The 13,581-nt window shown below is 41.5% G+C and overlaps 1 protein-coding gene across 12 annotated transcripts in view; it reads right to left on the bottom strand.

Moving 5' to 3' along the window:
- Plekhg1 (pleckstrin homology and RhoGEF domain containing G1) overlaps window positions 1–13,581 on the bottom strand; it is a 227,265-nt gene that overhangs the window by 69,445 nt on the left and 144,239 nt on the right. The window lies entirely within an intron of this gene.

Here is a 13,581-nt window from a genome sequence, read left to right as displayed (position 1 = left end):
CCAACCAGCCAGCCAGCCAGCCAGCCAGCCAACCAGCCAGCCAACCAACCAACCAGCCAGCCAACCAACCAACCAGCCAGCCAGCCCAGTTCTATGATTCTATGACAAGAGCCTGAAAACTCTTGTGCTTTGAGGCTGGAGGGTTAGGCTTTCCTTTTGAAGATCCAGGGATTCCCAGAGCAAAGGCAGAATTGCCACCACTGGAAGCAAAGCTGTGCTCAAAAGGAGGTGCCACCATACTGAAGTGGACAGCTAGACATGGGGCTCAGGACCTGTCTGCAATAGCATTGTGTCACTGTGTACTACTGGTGTGCGTTCCACTGTGTCACATGGGAGCATACAGAGGCGGTAAGCATCTCAGTGGAACACAGACCATATACAACACCATCTCATATTTTCTCTCATGGTGTTCCAGCTTCCTCTGTGAGCTCTGAACATCACTTTGCTACATGGGTGGCCTCAAAGCTTCACCAGCCAGAAAAATGACTAGTGATTTCAGAAGCAAAAGCACTCTCATGTCACAAATCCAATAATGACCTACATACAGCCTACCCAGAAACTAATTCTGGGAATTTTGAAATAAAGGGACCAAGTAATGGGCCATTCAAATAGATATAGCTTTGCCACATATATGTTATCAATGATCACATGCTTAATTTAGACAATGATGAATCATATCAGTTACATCATATATTAGAACACCTCCCAACTATTCTACAAAGCCCGTGATAGCAACATAGCTAATTCTCCAAGAGCACTTCCTTAGGGTTCATCTGATGGAGAAGAAATAGGCTTTAAAAATAAAGCCTCAGCCAGGCTGTGATGGTGCACGCCTTTAATCCCAGCACTTGGGAGGCAGAGGTAAGTGGATTTCTGAGTTTGAGGTCAGCCTGATCTACAGAGTGAGTTCCAGGATGGCCAGGGCTATACAAAGAAACCCTGTCTCAAAAAACCAAAACAAAACCCAAAATACAAAAACCAAAAAAATCAACCAACCAACCAACCAACCAACCAACAAACACCCCAAAACCAAAACCCCAAAACCAAAACCAAAATAAAGCCTCATGGGCTGGAGAAATGGCTCAGAGGTTAAGAGCATTGGCTGCTTTTCCAGAGGCCCTGAGTTCAATTCCCAGCAACCACGTGGTGGCTTATAATCGTTTATGATGGGATCTGATGCTCTTTTCTGGTATGTCTGAAGACAGCTACAGTAAACTTATATCCACAAACAAATTCAATAAATCTTAACTATCTTGGAACTCTGACACAAAATTAGGTTTCAACTGGCTACCAAGGTAGGGGCTACCTGAATAAAGTTATTTAGAGAGAGGAAAAAGCTGAAAGAGGCTCACTCAACTTTCCACTTACCAGGGCACACAGATAGCAACAGGGCTTTTTATGCTGTGTCTTCCCAACAATTATAGGATCTTCTACTACCAGAGATGGTTGATAGCAAGTATGTCACTACCGCTGTCAGCACTAGTGGCCGAGGAGAGTATGAGGCAGACCTTACTAGAAATCTTCGATGTGCAAATAGAGTTTGTTAGCTTTTGAACCAAAATGGCTGTGGTCTTCCCTACCTCACAGTGTTTTTGAGGGGGAACCTGAGAGCCAGAAGACCGTACTTACAGCTACTGCTAATAGCCAGTGCGTGCTAAGCCTCCTGGGACTAGACACCTAGAACAGAGCTGCTGTGGTCAGCTATGGAAGGTTTGGCCTTTGTATGGCTCCCACTAAAGAGGTAAGGTGATGGAGTCTTGAAAGAGGTCAGTCAGCAGCATGCCCCAGAGCTCAGAAGGATGTGACAGGCTAGCAGGCATGCTAACATCACATGGTGTCTGGAACCCACACAGAGTGGGACCTTCATAGTGATCCCTGCCTTCTGGCCTCAAGGGCCACACTTCATTCACACATAAATCTCCCATCTTGCAAAAGATGGAAGCTGCAGATGTATGAAAAGCATGCAGTCTACTTTTGCTCAGATCACAAAAGAGAATAGAGCTAGTCAGGAGTATAGCTCAGTGGTAGAGCATTTGCCTGGCACCCATGAGACCCTGGGTTCAGTCCTCAGCAGGGCAAACAACAATAAATTACTGCTTTAGCTATCCATCTAGCCTCTCGAAATATTACTTATGAGAACCCTGTCCTGTGAGCAGATCTGCTCTTCACTCTCGCCATCTTTATCTCTGTCACTCTGTCTCTAAGTTCTGAGGACCAAGATACCTGCAGGCAAAAAAGTGGAGCTTATTATTTTTTAACTTACTTTTTAAAATTAATGGTTGATGTGGGAAGGCCCAGCCCTCTATGGGCAGTACCACTACTGGATGGATGGCTGTGTTTCTGGGAGGTACAAGGAAGGTAGCTAGTTGAATGTGAGACTGAGGAAGGAGCCAATGAACAAGCAACCCTCCATGGTCTCTGCTCCAGGGTCTGCTTCCAGCTTCCTGCCTGAGTCCCTGACCTGACTTTTGTTATTTAGTTTCTGGTGTTTGTCATAGCAATAGGAGGAAGCCGACAAAAATACCTAGTTAACTCATCTTTCAGGATTCTTCCATGGTCCTCCTGTGATTCTGTGAGTTGGAAGCTCTCCTTAGTGGTTATCACAGTAATTCCAGGATACTCCTCAGGAGAGCTAGCAAGTCTCTCCAGAGCTCTCATTCTCTCACAGAATAATGAGAGCAACGATAGGAAGCCTGTTCCCGCTTACCCATCTTGATGGTCTCTGTAACATGAGCCTGTGCTACCGGGATAAAGAGAGCCAGAAAGGGAAGGGTTAAGGTGGGCCTGTTTCAACCCAGCTCAACATTCTTCCTGCACTTCTTTTGTCGTAGGGCACAGTTCTTACAAAGCAGGAGGAGGCTGCTAGCCCCGCTTCTCCTTTTTAACTTTCCCCTACACTGGCCGCCGAACTCCTGCCTCTGCAGAAGAAAAGAAATGCTTTTCTAATCAAAAGTAGATTAACTCCCACCCTTTCTCTGCTTTTGCAACACCATTGTCCAGGCCTTAAACAGACCCCAGGGGGGGTGATTTATCCCTTGCTTTGTGCTTGACAACTCTGCATTTATTGTGGGCTAGCTCACAGACCCCACCCTACTCTCAGCCCCCTGACAGATTCTTGGAGGCTCGGCTGCAATCACAAAGGCAAGGTCTGCTCAAAAACAGAAGACACTGGTAGCTTTTCTTGTTGACACAGAAAGAGAAAACAACAAAACAAAACAACAACAACAACAAAAACCCCCTCTGAACAAGTTTCACTAATCCCCCTGATTAAGATACAGGTAGTTTTATTTTCATGATAAATGGTTATTTGAAATTAGTTCCAGAAAGATTAATATGAATGCAAGGACTTCACAGCTCCAATTCCACATCACCAACTCCTGTGATGCAGAAAGTCTAATCTACAGTGATGGGTACTGTTTGTCTGTGTTAATTAAGAAGGATAAAAGGAAATATTTTAAAGTGTAAAGAATGGCCTCTCCCAACAGCGCACACATACATACACACACACACACACACACACACACACACACACACACACACACACACACACATACTTCTGAAGGGACCTTATGGGGAGAACTTAGTGTACATCCATTCTCCATTCCTTTGTGACCTGTCTTTGAGGAGATTTCTTTACAGTGTTCGCTATGGCAAACTTAGCCTCTACAGAAGCATTGGTCTTTGTGTCTTATTAGGGAGATGCTGCAAACTCCTCACGGCGTGCCTGTACCAGCGCCCACTCTCCCATCCATGGAGGGATTTTTTTTTTATGAGATGTCACTTCATTTTGGTGCTGAATAAGTGTATAAAAATATATTTGATGTCACAGGTCTCACCTCTAGACAAAGAACTGCAGGCAACTACTGACTGTTGGGGAAGGACTTAACCATGCCCAGTGATGAGTCCCTTAGTTATCCAATACAAAGCTAGCAGCCCTGAAACCATATATACATAAACAACAAAAATGGATTCAGAGGTTGTACTTATGTATTTTTCTGTCTGTTTGATTATCTGTATGTATGTGTGTGTATATATGCATATGTGTGTATATATGTATGCATACATGTGCATATGTATTTGTATGCATGTATATATGTGGTATGTGTATGTATGTGTGTATATGCATGTGTGTGTATGAATGTGTATATGTGTATGTATGTGTATATGTGTATATGTATGTGTATATGTATGTGTGTATATACATGTGTATGCATGTATATATAAATGTATGTATTTGTATGTGTGTATATATGTATATGCATGTATATATGTATATGCATTTGTATATGTATGTATATATATGGTATGTGTATACATGTGTATATGTATGTGTGTATATATGTATGTGTTTATATGTGTGTATTGTGTGTATATATATGTATGTGTATGTGCATTTATGTATGTATGTATATACGGTATGTGCACATGTGTGTATGTATGTGTATATATGTACGTGTATAGGTATGTATGTATATGTGTGTATATATGTGCATATATGTGTATGTGTATGCATGTATATGTGTGTATATATGTGTATATTTATGTATGTGTGTATAATGTACATATATGTATATATATGTATATATGCATGTATTATGTATACTCTGAGATTAGAGTAGGATATTGGGTGACTTCTTCTATCACTCTTACTGTTTCTGTCAAGTCCTTGGGATCTGCCTGTCTCCATTTTCCAGTGTTAGGGTTATAGACATTATGCTTGGCTTTGGTGATTCAAACTCAGGTCTTCAGGCTCGCAGAGTAAAGCCATGCAGACATCTCGGCCTCTGGGGTTACTGCTTATCTGGCCCAGAGCTTCTGGCTGGGATGAGAGGAAAGTACTGAAGATGGACAGTGGTGATGGCCACACAACAGTGTAAGTGTGTTTACTGCTGTCAAGGGAGGGTGGGGGATAAAACATTCAGGTGTATCTACTTTACTACCACTACAAAGTCTTTAAAAAGTTAATTAAAAAGACCCATTTTGTTTATGTAAGACAAACATCAGACAAGTATTTTAGATACTACAGCCATTACAATGTTATTACTTCTTGCTATTTCTGTCCTTCAGAGGGGGGACCCAGGTTGATCACAGTAGTTACTTTTACTGCTCCTGCAGAGGACCTGGGCGTGGTTGCCAGCACCCACATGGTGGTTCACAACCATCCATAACTCCAGTTCCAGGGGATCTAACACACTGGCACTGGTTTGACTATCTTGGGCACCAGGCACACATACGCATTGTGCACATACATATATGTAGGCAAAACACTTATACACATAAAATAAAACAAACAATTCTTTTGAAAAAAGAGAGGAAAGACTAGTTATGTCTGGGTTTTAATTCTCTAATAAAATTCATCAAGACTATCAAGATGGTTTTACATCCAGGCCATATAGCAATGGTTCTCAACCCATGGGTCTTGACCCCCCATGGCAACCATCTCTCTCCCCAAATATTTGCATTACAATTCATAACAGCAGCAAAATCACAGTTATGAAGTAGCAATGAAAATAATTGTATGGTTTGGGGTCCCCACAATGTGAGGAATGGAATTAAAGGGTCGCTGCATTAGGAAGGCTGAGAAGCACTGCCCTACAGTGTTACTTCAGTCATGGGAGGAAGTCTTTTCCCTGGCTTGCTGGAGCTGGCACATTTCTCTCCTTGCTGTAGGCTATGAAACCAAGTAATTAAGCTTATTTTAGACATGTAGGGTAAATGGGCTCTTAGTGACAGCCTGGGTCTCTTGGGCAAAAACACAGGGTTTACTGTCTAGTGTTTGAAATATCTATTTTGGCAGCTCAAAAGACACACTTGTGTCTGGGCTGCATTCTTGAGAGCTGAGGCTGGTGGGGACGCGATCGCCAGTCATCTGTAGATCGGGGCCTTCTGAATTAGACTCATTTATGGAAGAGGAGGCTGAGATCAGACTGGTCATTTGTTTCTGGACACACAGCTGATTGTCACATGAACCTAGAGTCCTGACCAGAGCTTTGTCCATTAAATCTACCCCAGTATGACTTGGCCCAAATCAAAACTCTGAAAGAAAGGATTCATCCCACTATGAAATCCTTTTCATCTGTTAGAAATGAATTTCACTTACATGCAGGTATGTAAGGTGTACCCAAAAATACAGCAAACTAATTGTATCCTGAAATTAAAAATGCTTTTATTTTTAATTAGGTGTATGTGTGTGTGTGTGTGTGTGTGTGTGTGTGTGTGTGTGTATGTGTGTATGTGTGTAGGCATGTGCATGAGACTACAGGTACTCTGGAAGGCCAGAAGTGAATGTTGGATCTGCTGGAATTGTAGTTAAATTCAGGAATACGCTGCCCAAATGTGGCTGCTAATGCAGTATGTGCTCATAACTGAGGCACCTTTCCAACACATACAACATTCTCTCTTTAACATACAAATTTTAAGGGTTAGTGAGATAGCTCAGCAGCTTAAAGCACTTGCTGCTAAGTCTGGTGACATGAGTTTGTTTGGTCCCTGGGACCCAAGCAGAAGGAGAGAACTGACTCCTTGTTTTATGACCTCTTTACATATGTGATTCACACACACACACACATTAAAGTATAAAGTTGAGATTTTTGTTTTGTTTTGTTGAGATAGGGTCTCACTATGCAGCTCTGGCTGTCCTAGAACTTACTGTGTAGACCAAGGTGGCCTTGAATTCACAGAGATTCATCTGCCTTGACCTATAGAGCCCTGCAATTAAAGGCATAGGCCACTATGCTTGCTTTTAAGATAATTTTTCTTAACAAAAACTTTGCTATAGATGTACACGTCTCTCAAATCTACCAGAAACAATCGGCTTTGTAGAGGAACAAACTGAATGACTAATAATTTAGTGAGAATAATGACCAGCTAAAACATTGACTGTGTTCTTAGCACTGTGTAAGTATTGCACAGGAAGGATTCCATACTCTCAATCCCATTTTTCAGGTGAAAAAAAAAATCCTTTAAAACTGTTGGCGACCTATGGGTTTCACTGGCAAATGGTAAAGCTAAGGTCAGCTTCATTCTGGCAGCTTTGAAAGCCTGTGCTTTTGTCATTTTTTTTTTTTTTTACACTCCATGAGGGTGAGGAGGTAATTTATACTGCCTTTAAAAGTTATTGTTTGCTTTATAACAACAACAATCTCCCGAGGACCATGGGCCTCTATGAAGAATGGCTGTTGGGATATGAGGATCATCAAGGAAGGCTTCCCTCAGCCCACAGATGTATCCCATCAGCCTAGGTGGCAGCACAGGTCTGGCTAGAAGCTAGGATGATCCCATTGCCCTCACCCCAGCAGCCTCTGTACTAAAAAAGCCCCTGCCTAGGTTTCTGTTGTTCCTCCAAGCCAGATTTCTCAAGCGATAGCTTTTAATTGCCCAAATAACAGTGCCTTTGAACTATTTACGAGGGCTTACTATCCCAGGTACGAATCTAGCTGATGACCATTAATTGCCCGTTTCTCATGAAGGGTCATTATGATGTTTGATTAATTCCTATTTTTGAAGTGGGAATTTTCTCTAAGTGGACTAACACAAAGTCAGCTTTGAACATTCTGAATGGTTTGGATAAGGGTAACTTTACATTTTCTTTTTTAATATATTTTTAAAAGATTTATTTATTTAATTTATATGAATATACTGTAGCTGTCTTCAGACACACCAGAAGAGGGCATCACATCCCATTACAATGGTTGTGAGCCACCATGTGGTTGCTGGGAATTGAACTCAGGACCTCTGGAAGAGCAGTCAGCAGTGCTCTTAACCGCCGAGCCAATCTCTCCAGCCCAACTCTATATATTTTATAAGTACCCTTTTTTTCGTCCTTATTTTTAAATAGGACTTGGCAGGCGGCTCCCATTTCAGAATAGAGGTTTATAAATGGGTCTCTGGAGGGACCAACTGGTTGGCCACTGACCACAGGTGGACAAACCTGGGAAGACCTGGCTTTGTAGGAGAAGGAAAGGTGAGCTTTTCAAAAGTGTCCTATACTAGAATTACTGGGGAAGGGGGACTGTGGATTGCTTTCACCTCATCCTGGGGTGGAAGTGAGCCCAACACGTGGATTCCTCTGTCTTAGAGTCTGGATTTGCTCACTAGAGATAGACAGGGCAGCAAACTCTTTCTTACATACCTACACTCTATGGTTTTTTTTTTGTCAGTGCCAGAAGCACAGAGAACTGAGCAAGAGAGACAGACAGCTTGCTCCCGGGAAAGTTCCATCAGAGTCCTCATGAGGGCATTTGCTTCTAGTTTGTTCTCTTCCACTTGGTTCTAAGTGGCCCCGCTGTGCCACACCTTCTCCCACCATGCTGGACTGACGACTCTGAAAACTGTAAAACTGTGAGCCCAAATCAGCCATTTCTCCCTTTAACCTGTCTTCAGGTACTTGGAGCGCATACAAAAGCAACACGGTTGCCTTTGTTTATATTTTAACCATTAAAAATGATTTTCATCACTTTCTGTTCAAGATGTGGAGTCGAGTGGCATCGTTGGCTTTAAGTGGCAAATTAAGCTTTGTGGAGAAGGGAGGAACTGAAAGCACAATGACAACAGTTAATGCTGTGGTCACGTAGATAGGTGACAAGATGGATGTGTTATGGAGCTGGGCTGCTGGGTCATTTACATTGTCTTCCAGTCTTTCTTATGATCTGGGTGAATTCCCTCCCATAATCCATTTCACCAGGTGCGGGCAACACATTTTATTTGGCGGACACATCTGGCCATAGGAAATTTCTCCCAAAGGCAGGTTGGATTGTTCAGAACATAATCTCCAGAGATTTATAATTTTCTCTCCTGCTCACTGTAATGGACTATTCAAGATGGCACATACCCAGAAAAGCAGCACGACTCTAACCCAACAGAAAGGACTTGTTTCAGCAGATCTGCAGTAGGGCTTTGCCCACAGGCAGACTTTGAAATATGTGAGTAGCCCTTTCGTGGACCAGTAAAAGTGGCTACTCGGTTGCCTGCATTAATTTAAGTTTTTAAGATATCTTTTCATTTCAGGGGAAAAAACATCAAAATAAAAGCGCAATCCTATGAGTAGAAAGGGACCTTTTAGTTGTAAGCAATGTAAAGTGCTTAGTTGGGCAAATGAAACATGTGGCTCAGTTACGTCTGAGACCAGTGTAGCATCTCTCAATGTCTACTTCCTCTATGACTGTCTTTTAATGTTTTTTTCCTTCAACTCATCTACCTCTGAATTTGCCAGTGCATGCGGGAAATATTCAATCATCAGAAGTTCATTGGTAAAATTAGTCTCCATGGCGTGCCGACAGTTTTCAAGGCAGCAAAGACTGTTCTTGACTGAGAATAGTCGACCAAATTGGGCAAATTCGAAAAGAAAACTTTCCTGAAGTTATTTGCATTTCTAAGCAAGCAAATAATTTTCAGAAATGAGTCAACTCTTACTCTATGGAGATAGAGTGAAATACTTTTTGTTTTTTCTATTGAGACGGGATCATGTAAACCAAATTGGCTTCAAACTTGCCACTTGTCACCTCAAACTTTTGATCTTGCTTTTACTTCCTAAGTTCTGGGACACCAGACCTAGTTTATGTGGGGCTGGTGATGGAACTTTAGGGTTTTGTGTATACTGGGCAAGCACTCTACCCTCCGAGTTTCAATTGAAATACTTGTAAGCTGATTTTTGTTATGCAGAAATAGAAGTAGAAATAAAAACTTCATTAAGGATAGTTGTGGGGGTTATTTTTAGTCTTGTGCCTTACTTACAATAATGGAAGACCATTCATCCATATAGCAGGTGGCATATTCTACACTCTTTAAGTCTAGGCGAGGGGTGGTCAGACTCATTTAGGATAAGTTATGATATCCCAAAGAATAAGTCAGTCAGTTCTGATAGAACCCTTGTTTGCAATATATGAATTGCATATATGTTAAAGAACATTTTGACTTTAATTTAGATTCCCAAGGGTCCCTTTGTTCACGCAGCTGCTGTCCAGTTCTAGAAGGAAAGCAGAAACATGAACACATCCCTTGACCACCCACCAGCTAGCGCCATCTTGGTCTTTATCTCTACACATCAATGTGTTCTCATCCATCACAGCTCGAGAGTGGCAATTCTGCATGTTCCTGCAAGGTCTCTGTCCTCAGAGCCTATCTTATAACAACTTCTTTTGTTCTTTCCCTTATGTTTCCAAGTTCTCATTCTTTCTTTTTCCTCCTATTATTTTCTCCTTTATACACACAAGGTAGGACAGGGGAAATCTGGTGGCTTCCACAATCAAGTTTTTTTTTCAAGGTCACATATAATATTTGCAGCAGCGTGTATTTGTTAACTATGATGGCTCAATTTTTGTTACATTCCTTTTTTTTTGAAATGACCTTCTGATGGAGATTTTGGGTACTAACCCCAATTTTCCGTAATTCCTGTTCCTACGGAGATTCTGCACACACAGTGTTTTTAGAGAACACATGCATTCTATTGTGCCTGTTAAGCATTTTAAAACCCCTCCATCTTTTTTCCACTAGCATCTTCTTTTCCTTTTGTTGGGCTTTAGATCTCAGTCATAGGGGCCAGGACAATCCCTGACTATTCTCTTTCTGTAGAGCATGCACTCCTCTAGCCAAATGAGAACAAGGAAGATGACCCTAGGAGTTAAGTCTACCTCTGGGCCACCAGCACCCGAATATCCTGAGGCTGATGATCCTAAGTACCCATCTCAGCCTCATGTTTCAAGAAACAAGTCAGGACTATCAGAAACTCAAGTGCAAGCTCTCCACTGTCTGAGAGTTAGCCATTCTCAGTAAGATTTTAGAACTTTAGTACATCCATAACTGTCTCCCACATCGGTGATTCTTATGTGACTGTTACCAAATTCTTCAGTAATTTAAAAACCATAGCCTGGTAAAGATTAACAACATACATAGGCTATTTTCTGAGAAGCTCACTACTAAAGAGATACATGCTGACTGGGTTTTCTATGGGATGCATCCATCATAATGTTGATTTGGGTAGTACATGGCTTCTCCTTACACTAAATCAATTTCAACAATTTGTTTTCTCATGGTTTACTTTTTCTTCAAACACTCATACTCACCAAAATACCTATAAAAATCTCCCCCCCCATTGTTGTTTGTTTGTTTGTTTCTCTGTGTAGTCCTGGCTGTCCTGAAAATCACTCTGTAGACCATGCTGGCCTCGAGCTCAGAGACTCGCCTGCCTCTGCCTCCCATGTGTTGGGATTAAAGGGGCATGCCACCACCCAAGACTAAGACTCAAATTCCTTAAGGATTTAAGCAATGTGCCAAGAACCTTGAAACTCCCACAGACAATTGTGGTAAATATTTGGTGGCTAATAGGTTGGTCCCCTCTGATCCTTGATTCCTTTCTACCCAGAGGTTCCCAGAATGCTATCAACATAAACACGGCCTGCTATATGAGGTTTAATGATACTGTTGACTTCCAAATAGCCTTACTTTAAGTTGAATGGATGGGAATGGGTAGGAAAGCAGAGTTGGGGCATCAGTTGTATAGAAATTAGAAATGATGGGAAAAAGATAGAGAAGAAGAGCAATTAAAAGATACATTGGTCTGAATCTTATCTGAGCTCTAAAGGAAGACATTTTATGAGGATATACATACAAAATTTATATATATATATACATATATATATATATATATGTATATATATATATATATATGTATATATATATATATATAATGCCTGCTATATGATAAACACATTTCAGTTGCTGCTAAGGTCATTTTCAGTGATTTCACCATTACAAAAACACAGTTCAGCAGATTCAGAAGCTGCCATTACAGTGCAGGTTTCTAGCTGTTGGGTTCTATTTAGTTGAGACAATAACCTCAGCACAGAAGCATTATTGACAGTTGTCCTATTTTCTTTTTTAATATTTTTGATGATGAGGTGGGCCAGTTGCTGATAAAAATGCTTCTACCTTCTTTGGGCACACAACTAAAATACATGTCCCTCCTCCTACAGAGTCTGGTGTGAGCATATGACAAGGACCTCCTTCCCACACTGGCTAGATGCGAGTAAAAGAGAGGGATACTCATAGTTCCTCTGTGTTGCTAGAGGTGTTGAGATATGAGAGTGAGGCAGGGTGGGGACAAGGGGTCAGACAGCAGTATAGATGACATGCCATCTGTACTACTGCACATGCCAAGGTTGAGTGTATGTGCAGTACGTTTTATGGCAAATACCACTGATGAGATATCCTCTACGCAAACAGGACATGATCTGCTTTACTTCTAAAGGATCATAGATCTCAAATGATTTTAACAAAGGCCCCATGCACTCATTATGGTGACAGTTCTTAGAAGACAGATTGAAAAGAGGCACCCACCTGAAGCTGCTCAGACACCACATAAAGCAACGTTGATGAGATTACGTCAAGTATTACAGTGATTTTTTATTAAATCAACCCACAGACTAGGCTCTCATTAAAAAAACAAAACAAAACAAAAAAAAACTATCTCTTCTAGGTCCCACCATCTAGGATGGAACAGATTTTCCTCCTTAGTATTCAGGAAGCTTCCACCTAAATGAACCTTATTAAAATGTGTAAGCACGATAAATGCTGTATAAATTAGAGAGAGAGCTATACACTGAGAACTTAAGCAAAGAAAATGACAAGGAAATCTGTGACAACCTTTATGGACAGCCTTCTACCTCAGTCCATAGCCATTTCTCCTTTCGGGGCTGTGTAAGGCAAATGGCTGGTCCAAAGAATTTCTACACAGCCACTTGATTATGGTGGAGATAAATCATGCCATTCCAAACCCAATAGGTCTGTCTTTGCTAGAATCACTTGGGAGCCAAGCCTTGTTAGAAACTGCCTCCAGATTCTACAACACACTGTTGTCCTTAAGGGAATGGTATCCTAGAACAAAGGCCATCTCAGATTCCATTTGTCCCAGTCACAGATGCCTGGAAAGGCCCAGAGCGGAGCATCTGGATGGAGCTTGCTGCACAAGCTCCCCAGGCCTGGGCTTGGGTTTCTTCTTTCATTCTGTACAAGCTAAAGAGGAGTGCTCTTCATTGTCCTTCTGACCAATGTGATTCCATCAATACTTCTCTCTAAGCTACAGTGCCAGGCAGAACAGTTTTCCATGAATCTTCTGTCAGTAATGTATGGAAACCAGTCTTTACTCTTTACATGTTCTGGTACTATCTACCCAATTAATAAATGTACTATAAATAGAGGTTGACACTGGAATACTTGGTCATCCGAAACTTTTTACTTTATTCTATTTTTTCCTTCCTTCCTTCTTCCTTCCTTCCTTCCTTCCTTCCTTCCTTCCTGTCTTTCTGCCTTTCCCTCCCTCCCTTTCTTCTTTCTTTCTTTCTTTCTTTCTTTCTTTCTTTCTTTCTTTCTTTCTTTTTTTCTTCCTTTCTTCTTTCTTTCTTTCTTTCTTTCTTTCTTTCTTTCTTTCTTTCTTCTTTCTCTCTTTCTTTCTCTTGAATCCCAGGCTGGCCTTGAACTCACTACATTGCCAAGGATTGTGAAGTCTGCATTTTCTTGCTGTTACTTTGCAAGTGCTGGGATTACAGGCACGTGTAACCACATCTGTTTTTATGTGGTGATGTGGCT

This window comes from Mastomys coucha, unplaced genomic scaffold (genome assembly GCF_008632895.1).
Source record: "Mastomys coucha isolate ucsf_1 unplaced genomic scaffold, UCSF_Mcou_1 pScaffold5, whole genome shotgun sequence".
NCBI classification, from domain to species: Eukaryota; Metazoa; Chordata; class Mammalia; order Rodentia; family Muridae; genus Mastomys; species Mastomys coucha.
This window is presented reverse-complemented; position numbering and strand designations above follow the sequence as displayed.